This window comes from Nuphar pumila, chromosome 4, assembly GCF_984573655.1.
Source record: "Nuphar pumila chromosome 4, dmNupPumi1.hap1.1, whole genome shotgun sequence".
Taxonomy (NCBI): domain Eukaryota; kingdom Viridiplantae; phylum Streptophyta; class Magnoliopsida; order Nymphaeales; family Nymphaeaceae; genus Nuphar; species Nuphar pumila.
In genome coordinates this window covers 32,541,508-32,554,768 of record NC_143252.1, presented here as the reverse complement: position 1 = coordinate 32,554,768, position 13,261 = coordinate 32,541,508, and the positions used below count along the sequence as shown (strand labels likewise).

At 39.6% G+C, this 13,261-nt stretch overlaps 1 long non-coding RNA gene across 3 annotated transcripts; it reads left to right on the top strand.

Moving 5' to 3' along the window:
* The first annotated feature begins 2,178 nt into the window (after positions 1-2,178).
* Positions 2,179-10,577, top strand: LOC149839876 (uncharacterized). Of its 3 annotated transcripts, XR_016431362.1 has the most exons (4): positions 2,179-2,382; positions 2,487-2,609; positions 3,943-4,033; positions 10,185-10,577. It is a non-coding gene; the product is annotated as an uncharacterized LOC149839876 (long non-coding RNA). The 3 variants fall into 3 exon arrangements; XR_016431361.1 differs by lacking the exon at positions 10,185-10,577 and having other exon boundaries at positions 2,181-2,382; positions 3,943-4,459; XR_016431363.1 differs by lacking the exon at positions 10,185-10,577 and having other exon boundaries at positions 2,188-2,412; positions 3,943-4,459.
* Positions 10,578-13,261: the final 2,684 nt, after the last annotated feature.

Sequence of the window (13,261 nt, the reverse complement as noted above, 5' to 3'; positions counted from 1 at the left end):
CATAAAACCCTATAACTGTATGCCAAAATCCCCGTATCTTTATATATTTATGAAAATAGGGTCTTAGCTTCTCGAAACCGGTGAAAAACTTAAAGGAACCGGTCAAAATGGCTCTGAACTGGTCCTGAAAAGGGCGGTATCAATTCCTGATCCAGTTCTGGCCAAATAGTGTTTGGACCCTACAAAAGTATGGGCCCAACCCCTTTCAAACAGGATCCAGGTCTGACCCGGTTCGAAATGGACCCGGGTCGAATCCGTTCCTAACTGAACCCGGGTTGGACTCGGTTTGAACTGGACCCAGGTCTGACCCAGACCCAGAATCAGTATGGGTCCGGGTCTGATCCAAATGAAATAGCATACCCGATCCACCCAAAATGGGTTTGGATCAGGCCTGTCATCGGGTCAGAATATCAGACCCAATCCGATACCATATTAAAACAGAAACCCGAGGGTTTCTATTTTACAATGTCTGAGAAACCTTTCGATTTCTCTATGCATGTTTCACGGTGACCCACGTCGCCCGATAGCAATAACCGATGACCCACACTGCCTAAGTGGCGATAGATGCCGGTGGCTGGCCGAAAAGCTGCTAGCGGCAGCAGCCCCCACATGACTTCGACAATGACAACTCCCATCCCGCCCGACGGTAGAGGGGAAACAAGAAAAGGGCTCACCGCCTTGGATGTCGGGTGACGCCAAACAGACCACGGCATCGATGAAACGGCCGTCGAAAGTCTCCACTTCTCGACGACACATCCATGGCCGAAAACCCTTTGACAGAAAACCCATCAAATGAGGGTTTTCGGCATCCGACAACAATCCAGCGAATGCTTATGCCAGTTTGCGGCGTCGATGAGGCCGCCGGTGATGGAGACCTGCATCCACCTTCTTGGATCTTCGACGATGACCTCAACGCCGATCGACCACCCTAAAGCCCGATGGCGTAGGTGAAACCCTCGAGCCAGGGTCATCGGGGCTGCAATCGCCACCGGCATACAACTTTCGGGAATGGCAGTCGCCCCACAATGACAGTCACCATCGACCGACGACCCATGTTGCCCCACAACAATGGGCGGTCACCTTATAGGATGGCTCTGTCGTCGGTGAAGGTTGTCGCCCCATGGCAACAATCTATCGGGAAACCAGTGACTCATGTTGCCTCACGGTGACATGAGGTCAGCATGCCTGAATTCAAAGAATGCCAGAAGTCCCTACACTCACCCACGCGCAACGGGATGTGTGGGTGTGGGCCCATAACCCAATGTTAGCGTCTGCACAAAAAGGCGAGATGGAAAATACTTAAAGCGGCTATGTTCGTTTAATGGCCAATGAGTGTACCCGATCTATCATCTTTGAGAAATTCAACTCCTCAACCGGTCGCAACCCTTGATGAGCGCAGGCCCTCCAACGACAATGAGCTAGATCCGAATCCTAGAATAATCAACTGTGTTGATTAACTTATGCATTAAGGGTCTCTCATCAATACTCCTTTTATAACATTAACCTTCATTAAAAAACAGTTAAGATAATCGTTTCCTTCAAATGACAAGGTTTATCCGACAAGGACACCTTTAGGAGAGTCCTTGTAAGTGGGTGACTCTAACAATTTTATCCGCGGACCCGAAATTGATTCTATTTAGTTGCATTTGGTAAGCCAATTGTAGTAGGATGTGTCTTTGATAGGTAAGATGTCTCTTACCTGAAAATGGGGGAGTGGGTAGGGATGTCAATGAACCGGATTATATCTGACTGACCGAATTTGATTCGTTTAGTTGCATCTGGTAAGCCAAAACTATATCCGATTATAATAGGATGCAGATATGGTTTTAAATTTTTTGCTACTGAATCTGATAAATATTGGAATTTGACAGATATCCCAATCCATTTACATGTAAAAAAGCGAATCCATTATCAGCTTTTCATCATCCCAATCAGAATCCAAATTTGAATCCATTTAACCAACATCCTATTAGTTGAATATGGTATTTCGCCACATCCCATCCGAATCCGAACCGTTTACATCCGGAGTGGGTGCAAATGATTCGCTGTTGATCGTACACAGAGCCGAGTCGCATGACAAGGACGAGTGGACTAGAGTCCGTGTTATTCTTAGGCGGCACCCATCGATCTGTAGCAGTTAACGGCCAGTAGATAACGAGGGTATGTGGACTGCATTCTGCACTCAGCATCAACAAACAATCAACTAAGAGAGAGAGATAGAGAGAGAGAGAACCCATGGCTGCTGCTGTGCCCATGGCAACCCTCCTCCCCATAAGGCCTTTTTCTGATCATCCCAATCGTCCATCACTCTTCCAATCGAACCACCATCAAAGGACCCACAAAAACAGCTTCTCCTTCAAAGCTACCAAGCTTCCTGCTGGAGTAAGTCACATCTTTTGTGGCTCCATTTTGGTGACGACCTCTCTCTCTCTCTATGGTCTTTTTCCACTTTTCATATATTGAGAAAGAACCAAATTTATGGGTAGGTGGAATTACCAAAGGAGGAGCCCAAACTGACATCACCCCTGTTTGGATTCACAAAGACAGCAGAGATTTGGAATTCTAGAGCGTGCATGATAGGACTCATTGGGACCTTCATTGTTGAATGGGTATGAGCTTTTCAACGATTTATGCTCTTGTGCTTGTTTATATAGTGGGTCCTATTTGAGACTGATTGTGAAATTCTTTTTGTGTTTATTTGATTGTTGGAAGGTGTATTGCCTAAAGGTTCTTATGAAGGATTGATTGGTTGTTTCTAAAGTTGTTTAATAATGTGAATTTGGGGTGTTGGGATTGTTGGTGAAATGTTTAAGCAATTTATTATTGGTCAGGTCTGATACATAAGCAACTGTGTGAACTAATAAGAAAGATTAATACGACGCAAATAAAAGGAATTAGGAAAAGAAGGAGGCCATTGAAGACACGGTGGACGGTAACGAGAGGTGATGTAAAAAGTTTGTAAGGTGACCAAAGATGTAGCTCTAGGCAGGAAGGAATGGAGAAACAGGGTTTGTAAAGTGAACTCCTTGTAGTTGGGATAAGGCTTGATGATGATGATGATGACGATGATAGTAATGATAATATTTTTGGTTTGGTGTTAAATGCATTATCCAAGTGAGATATATTGAATAGTTGCGGATCTGGATATTCACTGAATTGAAACATTTAAAAACTACGTGGCAGGGATGCTCCACCTTATCACAGATTTGAACCGTACAAAAACACTCTAGGAGGGATATTCAAATTTAACTTATCCACGTTCATATCCCCCGTATGCTATTCCCAGAGAAATCTACCACAAAAGACCAAATGTACCAATTTTGCAAAATGGTATCTTAAGAATTTCGGGTACTTGTATTTGAGCTATGAGGACCTGATAAATCACAAAATTGCTCAAATGCGATCAAATATGATCATTTCAAGGGGCCAAAGTAGATGCAGAGCATGAGAACTGTGTTCTGCAGTCACTCTTTGTTCTTTAATGATCAGGCATTCTTGTTACATAAGACTAATTTATTTGCATGTATATGTTGGTCTTTTACCTTAATTTGATAAGGACTAGTTGGAAATAAGACAGGGTAGCTACAACTTAATTAACAAAATGAACACTTCTTCGTTCCATGAAGGTTATCTATGATTGCATTTAAAACGTTTTGTTTGTTAAATTGCTGAAATTTATTAAAATATATGATTGTTCTAACTGCCTCAAGCTTGAAAGCTTATTAAGATGATTTTAGTGTCAAGTTTAGCTGAATACCATGGTACTGGAGGTGAGCCTAAGTACATCAAGAAGTAAAAATTTGTTGTATTATGAGGTTCAGCATGATAATTTACTGTACCTACCTCTTCATACAGTTTGCAGACATAATTTGTAAGTCTTTTTTCTTTTTTTCCCATATCCAAAGAATTCTTATTCATAATGCCTATTCCTCTGTGGTTCAGATTCTCAATAAAGGTATACTCCAAATTATTGGAGTTGAGGTGGGAAAAGGACTCGATCTTCCACTATGAAAAACTGAGAGTGCTTCAAATTGTAAGGTCTTGTAACTCAACTGTATTTGCTTTGTATTCTCTCTGAGCTGCTTCCGGTTTATTAGACTCATAAACTGGCAGACCACAACTGAAAAAAAAATATGATTTTTTTAAAGTTCTATGAGAAACTCTAGTGTTGCAATTGCAAACATCTAGTGTGATGGTTGCACCATGAAATAATAAGATCGAAGGAGTCTCAGGTTCAAATCCAACTGGAGGGCTCTTCCCCTCTTAACCTTCCAAAAGAAAATCTGCAGTGTTGAAAATGCCATAAGATGGTTGGAGCTTCCCAATCTTTCAGGTTTCTGTAAATCACCAGTAAATGTTTAAAAAGTTAAGAGTTTCTGCAATGTTATCTGTATGCATCAGAAATTAGTATTTGATTTGATAGCATGACTAATAATATTAAGTTCTAATTCTGATCAAACACATTGTGTTCAATTATTTTGTCAATTGGATTCATCTTGTTTTTGTCTTCTAATATGAACCACACTCACACGATAAATCAAATAAACTCACACAAGCAAAGACGATTTTTAACATGGTTCGGTAAACACCTACATCCACGATGATCCCTCTATTCAAAACGTTGAATAGAGACTTTCCTCTTATTGCCTTTATATAGATTACAATGAGCGCCCAATACATTTGGAAGGGCTAGATTATCCTTGGGATTAGGAACACTCATTTTAGTTAGTGACCTTCCCTCTCTATCACAATATTCTGTATTAGGCTGGACTCTAGCAGACGTTGGTTTGAGGACTCTTCTCATAACCGGTTTCTCCTTTCTATCTTGATCCTCATTGTATTCTTTTGGAGTCTTTCCTTCCAGCTGGACATTAACAAGAGAGTTCATTTGGGAAGGAGGTGGAGTGACCGATCCTTCCAGAATTGTATCTCTAACAGTCCCCCACAAACACAATGGGCCCGGGCGCACATTGAGTTTGAACCTCAATAAAGAAAAATGATAGGAGGATAAGGGTTTGGTGAACAGGTCAGCAAGTTGATCATGAGTATGCAAATACCAAACTTGTAACTCTTTCTTGGCCACTTTGTTGCAGACAAAATGAACATCAATTTCAATATGTTTAGAGCGAAAGTGAAAAACCGGGCGAGAAGCAAGATACGTGGCGCCAATATTGTCACACCAGATGATTGGGGGAGGACCCGAAAGACCCAGTTCATAAAGTAAATAACCAACCCAAGTAACTTCAGCAGCAGAGTTGGAGAGAGCTCGATATTCGGCTTCGGTGCTCGATCGAGAGATGGTAGTTTGCTTCTTATAGCTCCAGGATACCAAATTAGGACCAATGAACACCACATAACCAATTGTAGATTTTCGATAATCTGGTCACCTGACTTAGTCCGCATCGGTGTACATAGACAAGTCAAAATTAGTGGAACGAGTCATAGTTAAACCATAGAAAATCGTGGACTTTAGATAGCGTAGAATTCACTTTACCGCTTGCCAATGATTAATAGTAGGTCGGTGCATGAACTGACACACTTTATTCACTGCAAAGGACACATCCGGCCGAGTCAAAGTAATATATTGCAAAGCACCCATAATGCTGCGATATAATGTGGGGTCTTCAAAAGCAGTACCACTGAAAGCTAACAAGGAAAGATTAGTAGCCATAGGGGAATTGACGGGTTTGTCTCCAAGCATGTTGGTCCGATTGAGAAGGTCCAAGATATATTTGCACTGACAGATAAGCAACTCGGTGGGAAGGGAGATAACTTCAACCCCCAAGAAGAAATGAAGCGGTCCCAAATCCTTGAGTGCAAATTCATGACCCATATCAGAGATAAGAGAACGAATTTGAGAAGAAGAGTTCCCAGTCACGATGCTATCATCCACATAAATCAACACAAAAATAAGAACAGAAGAGTTGATTGAATCCCTTGACGACAAGACGAGCTTTATAGCGTTCGAGGCAACCATCTGACCGTCTTTTAACTTTGTAAATCCATTTGCATCTAATAATATGATGATGAGCAGGAGGAACAAGAACACAAGTGCCATTATGGATCAGGGCATTAAATTCTGAGTACATAGCTTGCCGCCACCGGGGATCTTGGTTGGCTATGGTAAAGGAGGTAGGTTTCATATACTAAGTTAGTTCATAAATAAGTGTGACAGGAAGAGAATGTTTAGTGGAGAGGTAAAGTTTGGGTTTGCAAGTGCCATCCATGATTCAAGTTATCATATGATGGGTGTGAACTGCTGGAGAAGGAGAAGAAACCAGTTCAGTAGGGACAACTGACAGGACATGATCGTAGAAGGAGAGGGGGATAGAGGGTGGAGGTGGGTCTACTGGAACTGGTAGAGGAAGAGAGGGTGAGGGGGGAGAGGCAGAAAGGGAAGGTGGAGGTGTAAGGACAGGGGTTAGAAGGATGGGGTATGGCAATGGGAACAAGAGAAGACGACTGAGAGAGCGAGGATGGGAAGGAAGGGGGACGGCCAACTTGAGACAAAGGAAAATGGATTTCATCAAAGACAACATATCGAAAAATAATAATTTTGAAAGTGGTCATGTTGCGACACACATAGCCCTTGTGTTGGGGACTATAACCCAAAAACATGCATAGGGTGGATCGAGCATCGAGCTTATGACGGCAATAGGGCCGGAGGCAAGGAAAACAAACGCAACAAAAAACTCTTAAAAATTTGTAATCAGGAGGTATTTTGAAAAGGAGTTCTAAAGGAGTTTTATGAGCAATGGTGGTCGAAGGGAATAGATTGATGAGGTATACCGCAGTTTGAAAAGCATAAGGCCAAAATTTCAAGGGAATGCCAACATGGGCCATAATGGTGAGTCCAACATCGACGATGTAACCGTGTTTGCGTTCGGCGTTGCCGTTTTGTTCATGTGTGTGAGGGCAAGAAACCTGGTGGCCAATCCCGCAAGCTTCCAGATAGATAGACACATTACGATACTCATCGCTCAGCCAATATGAAGGAATTTAATCTTGCCATTACAAATATTTCCAACATGCACCTTGAAGATTTTTTATGTAATATATAAATCTAACAATATCTAGAATATCCATCAATGAAACTAAAATAATAGCGTTCATTATTAACTGAAGAAATAGGGGCTGGTCCCCACACATCAGAAAAAATTAAATCCAAAAGCTTAGATACTTGATGAGAGGAAGAAACAAAAAGCAAGTTATGACTCTTGCCGATTTGACATGCCTCACAAACTTTATTTTTAAACCGTTTTTGAAAAGGTAAATGAAAACGACGAAGCATATGTTGAACGATTTTAGATGAAGGATGACCAAGGCGTTGATGCCATTGATCAAACATGGTGTGTTCACCCACCATTGCTTCTTTATTCCGTCCTACTTGAAGAGAAATACGATAAAGGCCTCCATCACTCTTTTCGCTTGCTAGAAGTCTCTCCGAAGCCTTGTTCTTAATATAATAACAATCAGGATGAAACTCAACAAATAAGTTATTGTTTCTAGTCAATTTATTGATCGACATCAAGTTCTTTGTGATATGAGGAACATATAATACATCTTTGAGAAGAAAGTGAGCTTTAGGAGAACGAATCATACCAACATTATAAATTTGCAAACCTGAGCCATTGCCGACTTTTAGAGTGACATTGTAGAGACATGTTGCTAAGATAATTGGTAACATGGTGAGTCGCGCCAGAGTCAGGATACGAAGAATCATCACCGTACATCATAGGAGCAACATGATAAGCTTGCTTGATAGAGTAAGGCATATTGAAAACACTTCCTTGCCGTGTGACCCGGTTTGTCACACACTTGACAAACAACTTTGTTTGATTGATTCCCATTACCTTCACTTCGAGTTTGATTATAGTTTGGAGAATATCCTTTATTTCTTCCTCTATAACCGCCACGATTTTCATTATTATTCTTGCCTCTATAGCCACCACGCTAATTTGAGTTTGGATTTTGATTTTGATTTTGGCGGGTAATAAGGTTAGCCGTAGGCATGATCACATCAAGAACCGACTCATTTTCACTTAGTTGAGCTTCATGGATCAACAAAAGTCTATGAAGTTCATTAAGTGTGATAGGTTCGATACGAGTAGTAATGGCTGTACGGAACAAATTGAATTCAGAAGGTAGGCTACGAAGAATATGTGCCATCAAGTCATCTTTAGAGATTGGCTTGGCTGCAACGGCCAGTTGATGCTAAATTTTTTTCGCATCTTGTATATATTCCTCAATACTTTGAGAACCTTTCTTTAATTCAAATAGACAATTTTTCAACTGCATAATTCGGGTCCGGGACTGAGCAGCATAAGCAAGTTTTAGTGAAGTCCAGACCTCATAGGATGTTGAGAGTCCCACAACATGAGTATGGACCGATTCAGATAACGATGAGAGAATCCAACTAAGTAAAAGTTGGTCTTAACGATGCCATAATATGAAATCTGGATTGATTTCATTTGAATCCGCTTTAAACTTCAATGGACATGGTTTAGTTCCATCAACGAGGCCAGTAAGGTCATACGATCTCAGGATAAGAAGAAATTGCGATTCCCATAACAAATAATTGTCGGCCGTTAATTTGATAGTAAAAAAATGATGAAGCCCAGATTGAAAATTTGGTTGAGGTAAAACCATATTGAGATTACCTGAAGCTTTAGACTGGCTTCTGGGCTGTCGAGTATTGTTGGTGGATGATGGTGAGCTTTCCATTGATGATGAAACCGTTATGACTCTGATACCATAATATGAACCACACTCACACGATAATGTGAACTACACTCACACGATAAATCAAATAAACTCACACAAGCAAAGACGATTTTTAACGTGATTCAGTAAACACTTACATCCACAATGGTTCCTCTATTCAATACGTTGAATAGGGACTTTCCTCTTGTTGCCTTTATATAGATTACAATGAGAGCCCAATACATTTGGAAGAGCTAGATTATCCTTAGGATTAGTAACACTCATCTTGGTTAGAGACCTTCCCTCTCTATCACAATATTCTGGATTAGGCTGGACTCTATCTGACGTTGGTTTGAGGACTCTTCTCATAATTAGTTTCTCCTTTCTATCTTGATCCTCATTGTATTCTTTTGGAGTCTTTCAGCTGGACATTAACAAGCGAGTCCATTTGGGAAGGAGGTGGAGTGATCGATCCTTTCAGAATCGTATCTCTAACATCTTCTAACACATCTGACTGTTTTTTATTTTTGGGATCAAGGATTGTGTTTCAAGATGGTTTGGACCTGCCAAAAAGAGCCTCAGACTACTTTCTACCTGTTGAAGAACTGCAAAGCGTTGAAATTGCTGTGAGAATACCAAGCATAACAGCAATATACAACTTAAGAAAATGATTAGGAATAGGACACTGTGATCCAACTCTATATGACGATGTATGTGAGATTCAAATTAAAGAGATTTGATTTTGTGATGTGTGGCTCCAATCTGATCCGAAATATAAGATGCCACCGTTCATATGGAATTTTAAATGTCTCACGTGCATCTAATATTTAGTATTTTAGCAGTTTAGCATGGTAGGCAGATGGATGTCATGTCACTAACAATTGGACAAATCCCTTTTGCAGTACATGTTAACCGAAACTCAACTTTTAACTATTCCTGTATATAGCATTGCTATCTTCCAGTCTTTCTCTAAAGGAAGGTTGAAATGGATGATCCTTCACTTGGCTGCTCTATGTTCCTTCCAATGCCTCTTTCTGAAACTGAACTTGGTGAAATGACATAAACATTTCATATGAATTACCAATGATCTCTTTTTTAGCATAAATTTTACAAATTCCTTTCACAAAATGGTAATTTTCGATATCCAAGTTTTTTTAGCCTAAATAAATGTTCTTGCATGACGCAACTGAAGAATGCATTGTACAAGACTATTAACTTATATCAGCTTTTCTCCATTGATTGACTGTGTGCAACTTCTGATTGGTATAATCACCCTATCCAAAACAATGGCTGACCCCTGAACTAAGTAAATAGAACCTATTTGAGTCAGAACTCTAGCTTCCTTGTTGTTTTTACAAATACTTTCTCACTTGTCTACTCATGCTAGCATAATCAGTCGGTCTTTATTGCATGCATCAAAAAGCAATTTTATTGCAGAATCTGATAAGATCTTCCTCGTATCTATGCATCGGTTGGTCCAGCAACCCTGGAGAATGTGTCAAAAAGTTGCTGAAGCATATTAGGAAAGAGTATGAGGCTTCTATTTGATGGTTCTGCAGATGATTCCAGATGTTCAAATGAAAATATGGTTAGTGTTTGTATGTAAACATGCGTACTTATCAAGTTTGAGTATCCTGTAGCAACTAACTATGAATCTTTAGAGAGAGATAGAAGTGTGCAGCCGTGGTCCTGCTTAACTGTATGGACCGAATCATTGGCCTTGCAGTGCATTTATCTTGCATGGAATATCTGCCAGTTCATATTAAAAGCACAATTGTAAAGGCAAGCATTTACCCTCAGCTGCTTCTGTAATGTATCATGGTCACTGGATCATAAAGAAATAAACTTTTTCATTGAATCAATTATTATACAAACTGGCTCTAATCTTCTTAATGGATTGGCTAATAGAGCCTAGTGCAGAAGATCACTACACGACACTCATCATTTTCTTTCCTGGCTAGAGTTGGCAAGACATTAACAGAAGATGCCATCAAATAGGATTGGATCAGCTAAAATGTGAAATTTGGCAAACTCAAAGGGCAAATGGGTTAAGCCAATTTCTCTTGCCAAAATGGCATATGAAAGCAGTATGTCCATGATAAGTGGCTTTAATCTATAAAAACGTGAGTTAGCTACCAACATCATATATTGCATTGAGGAGTTTCAATTATTTGCGCATTGCACAACATATGCTACAGCCTTGAGTTACTCCAGACATTTGTGGCCCTTTCTACCATATATAAGTTGATATCATGCAGTCTCGCACATTATGCACTAAATATTCTGCTTTCTGTTGCAGTTTGACCATGCAATGCTAATGTATCTTGACTTAGCAATTATGACTATGCATTTAACTGGTCAAGTAAACACTACATTAAACCATGAAGAGGAGAAGAATGCTTGTAAGACATCTGTAGAGATGATAATGTGAATTTGAAAAAGGACACCAACGCAAAAACTAAATTCTCTACATAGGTTACTGAATGTTATCATATACAGAGTTAAAAACTCAACAGTTTTGTGATGGCTTACTGATTGCAATGGATCAAGCCATCATCTTGATGGTAATTACATTTCAGTTCTCTCCTGTCTGTGAATAATTTAGCACCAGACCAGCAGTTGCACAAGCAAAACCTTATTCAATCTTCATGACCCATAACTTAGGAGCCTGCTATTGGCACTTTCAAGTCCTTACATGTTTTGATTTTTTCTGCTCTTGAACACAAACTGCAACCTATTTAGAAGGACCTAATGTGGTCCTCTTTCCTCATTGTAAAAATGCACTTTCTGTGCCATTATACTATAATGGCATGGGGAGTGTCAACAGAAATACCATTATGCATCACAAGAGAAGAAATATTTGAAAGCTACTGTAATTTATAATTCCATTTGGCTCACCATGATAATGGCCAAATCATGGCTGAAGCTGGTAATCGATTCTAAGCTGATTAGAGAGATGATGCATGCATATCAAGAGATCAATTTACATAGAATCAAAATTTACATAGAATCAACCAACCCTAAGACCGTTGAGAAATTGAGGGTGTGATGGAGTCTTACTCTTTAACATTGGGCCAACAGGAAAAATGCAATGACACTCCAAGACAACAGGGGTCAACATGTTTACAATGCAGAAAGCAGAAGGAAGGTTTTAAATGGGGGTGCAGTGATGCAACTATAAAATGGAAAGATGTTTTAAGGCCCTTGAAATGTATCTCACCTACCCAATAACCATAAAACACCATACTCTAGCCAAGGGAAGAACTGTAAAATCAGGGGAATTTATATTTGTGAACTCGTCATTTTTCTGATTGCGCCAACCAATTAAATTTGCACCTAATATAGAAGATAAAGCAACTATTCCTTTCACATCTTTTCTGCATGTAAAGCTGGCATTACAAGTAGGAGTTTTCCAATAGAATTTTCACATGATCCGTTTGGTCTTCGTAAATTATAGAAGATCACCAAAAGAGTTTCCAATCTGCTTGCCAATTTAAACTATAAGATAACAACTGCAAGAGAGCGGATCCTGTAAAACGCTGGGGTAAATATTTGGTGCTATTGCTAATACTATCTAGTAGACCCATTAGTTTTTAATATTTGGTTGAATGTTTTGTGGATCAAGTCCTATAGATATAATATATTATTTTGTTTAGCAAGAGGCATCTTTTATATTGTGACGAGGCTTGTTAAGAACTTGAATCAACATCCCATATTGGAACACATAGTGGGGATGTCTTTTTTTACAGGCAAGCTGGGGTTAGGCAGACCCCCACCAGTTATACATCATACCATTGGGATTTGAGCTTGCAATGTCCCAACGCAACAGCTCCTACCAAACAAGCGGAGCCCCCCGTTGGTAATTCATAATGAGATGTTTTGATCAAATCCAACCCCATAGTTGTGTTCAACATGGTCAAAATAGGAGGGATCCACTCTTTTGTATTTTTTCAACGGAAAAATACAATTTTATGAATGTTGAAAATTTGGTATATTGCGGGCTGTTGATTTTTCAACCCCTGCAAAATCTTAAAAAATTAAATATTACAAATTTTTCATAAAGGATTCGTTACCCATCGGGGTAGCAAACATTAACCCGTTTCCCATTTCCTAATAAGGAATCATGTGGGACAGATTTAGATAAAGCTTGTGTCTATAATTTTCTACTGCAATATGATACTGTCGATGGTACGGAACATTGATCTGGGCATCCTTGACATCATCAAACAGCAACCCTTCATGTGATTATTCCTATTCAAATTTCAGAAAAAAAAAATATTATGGCTACAAAATATAGGCCAACACTCCATATATATATATATCTTCCTCTTTTCTATGATTGTGATAATTTGCTTGCTTGAACAACCAAATACTGCATGCAAGGGTGCACGAGCCGAGCTTGTGCTTAAAGATAAGCTCAATTACATAAACAAGCCCGAGCTTAAACACCAGTTTAATCAGCTTGAGTTTGGGTTTGGATTATTCTGGATCAAGAAATTTGAATGCTAATCTTGACCCATATAATATAGAGTATCTAATTTGGTTAAAAATACATAAA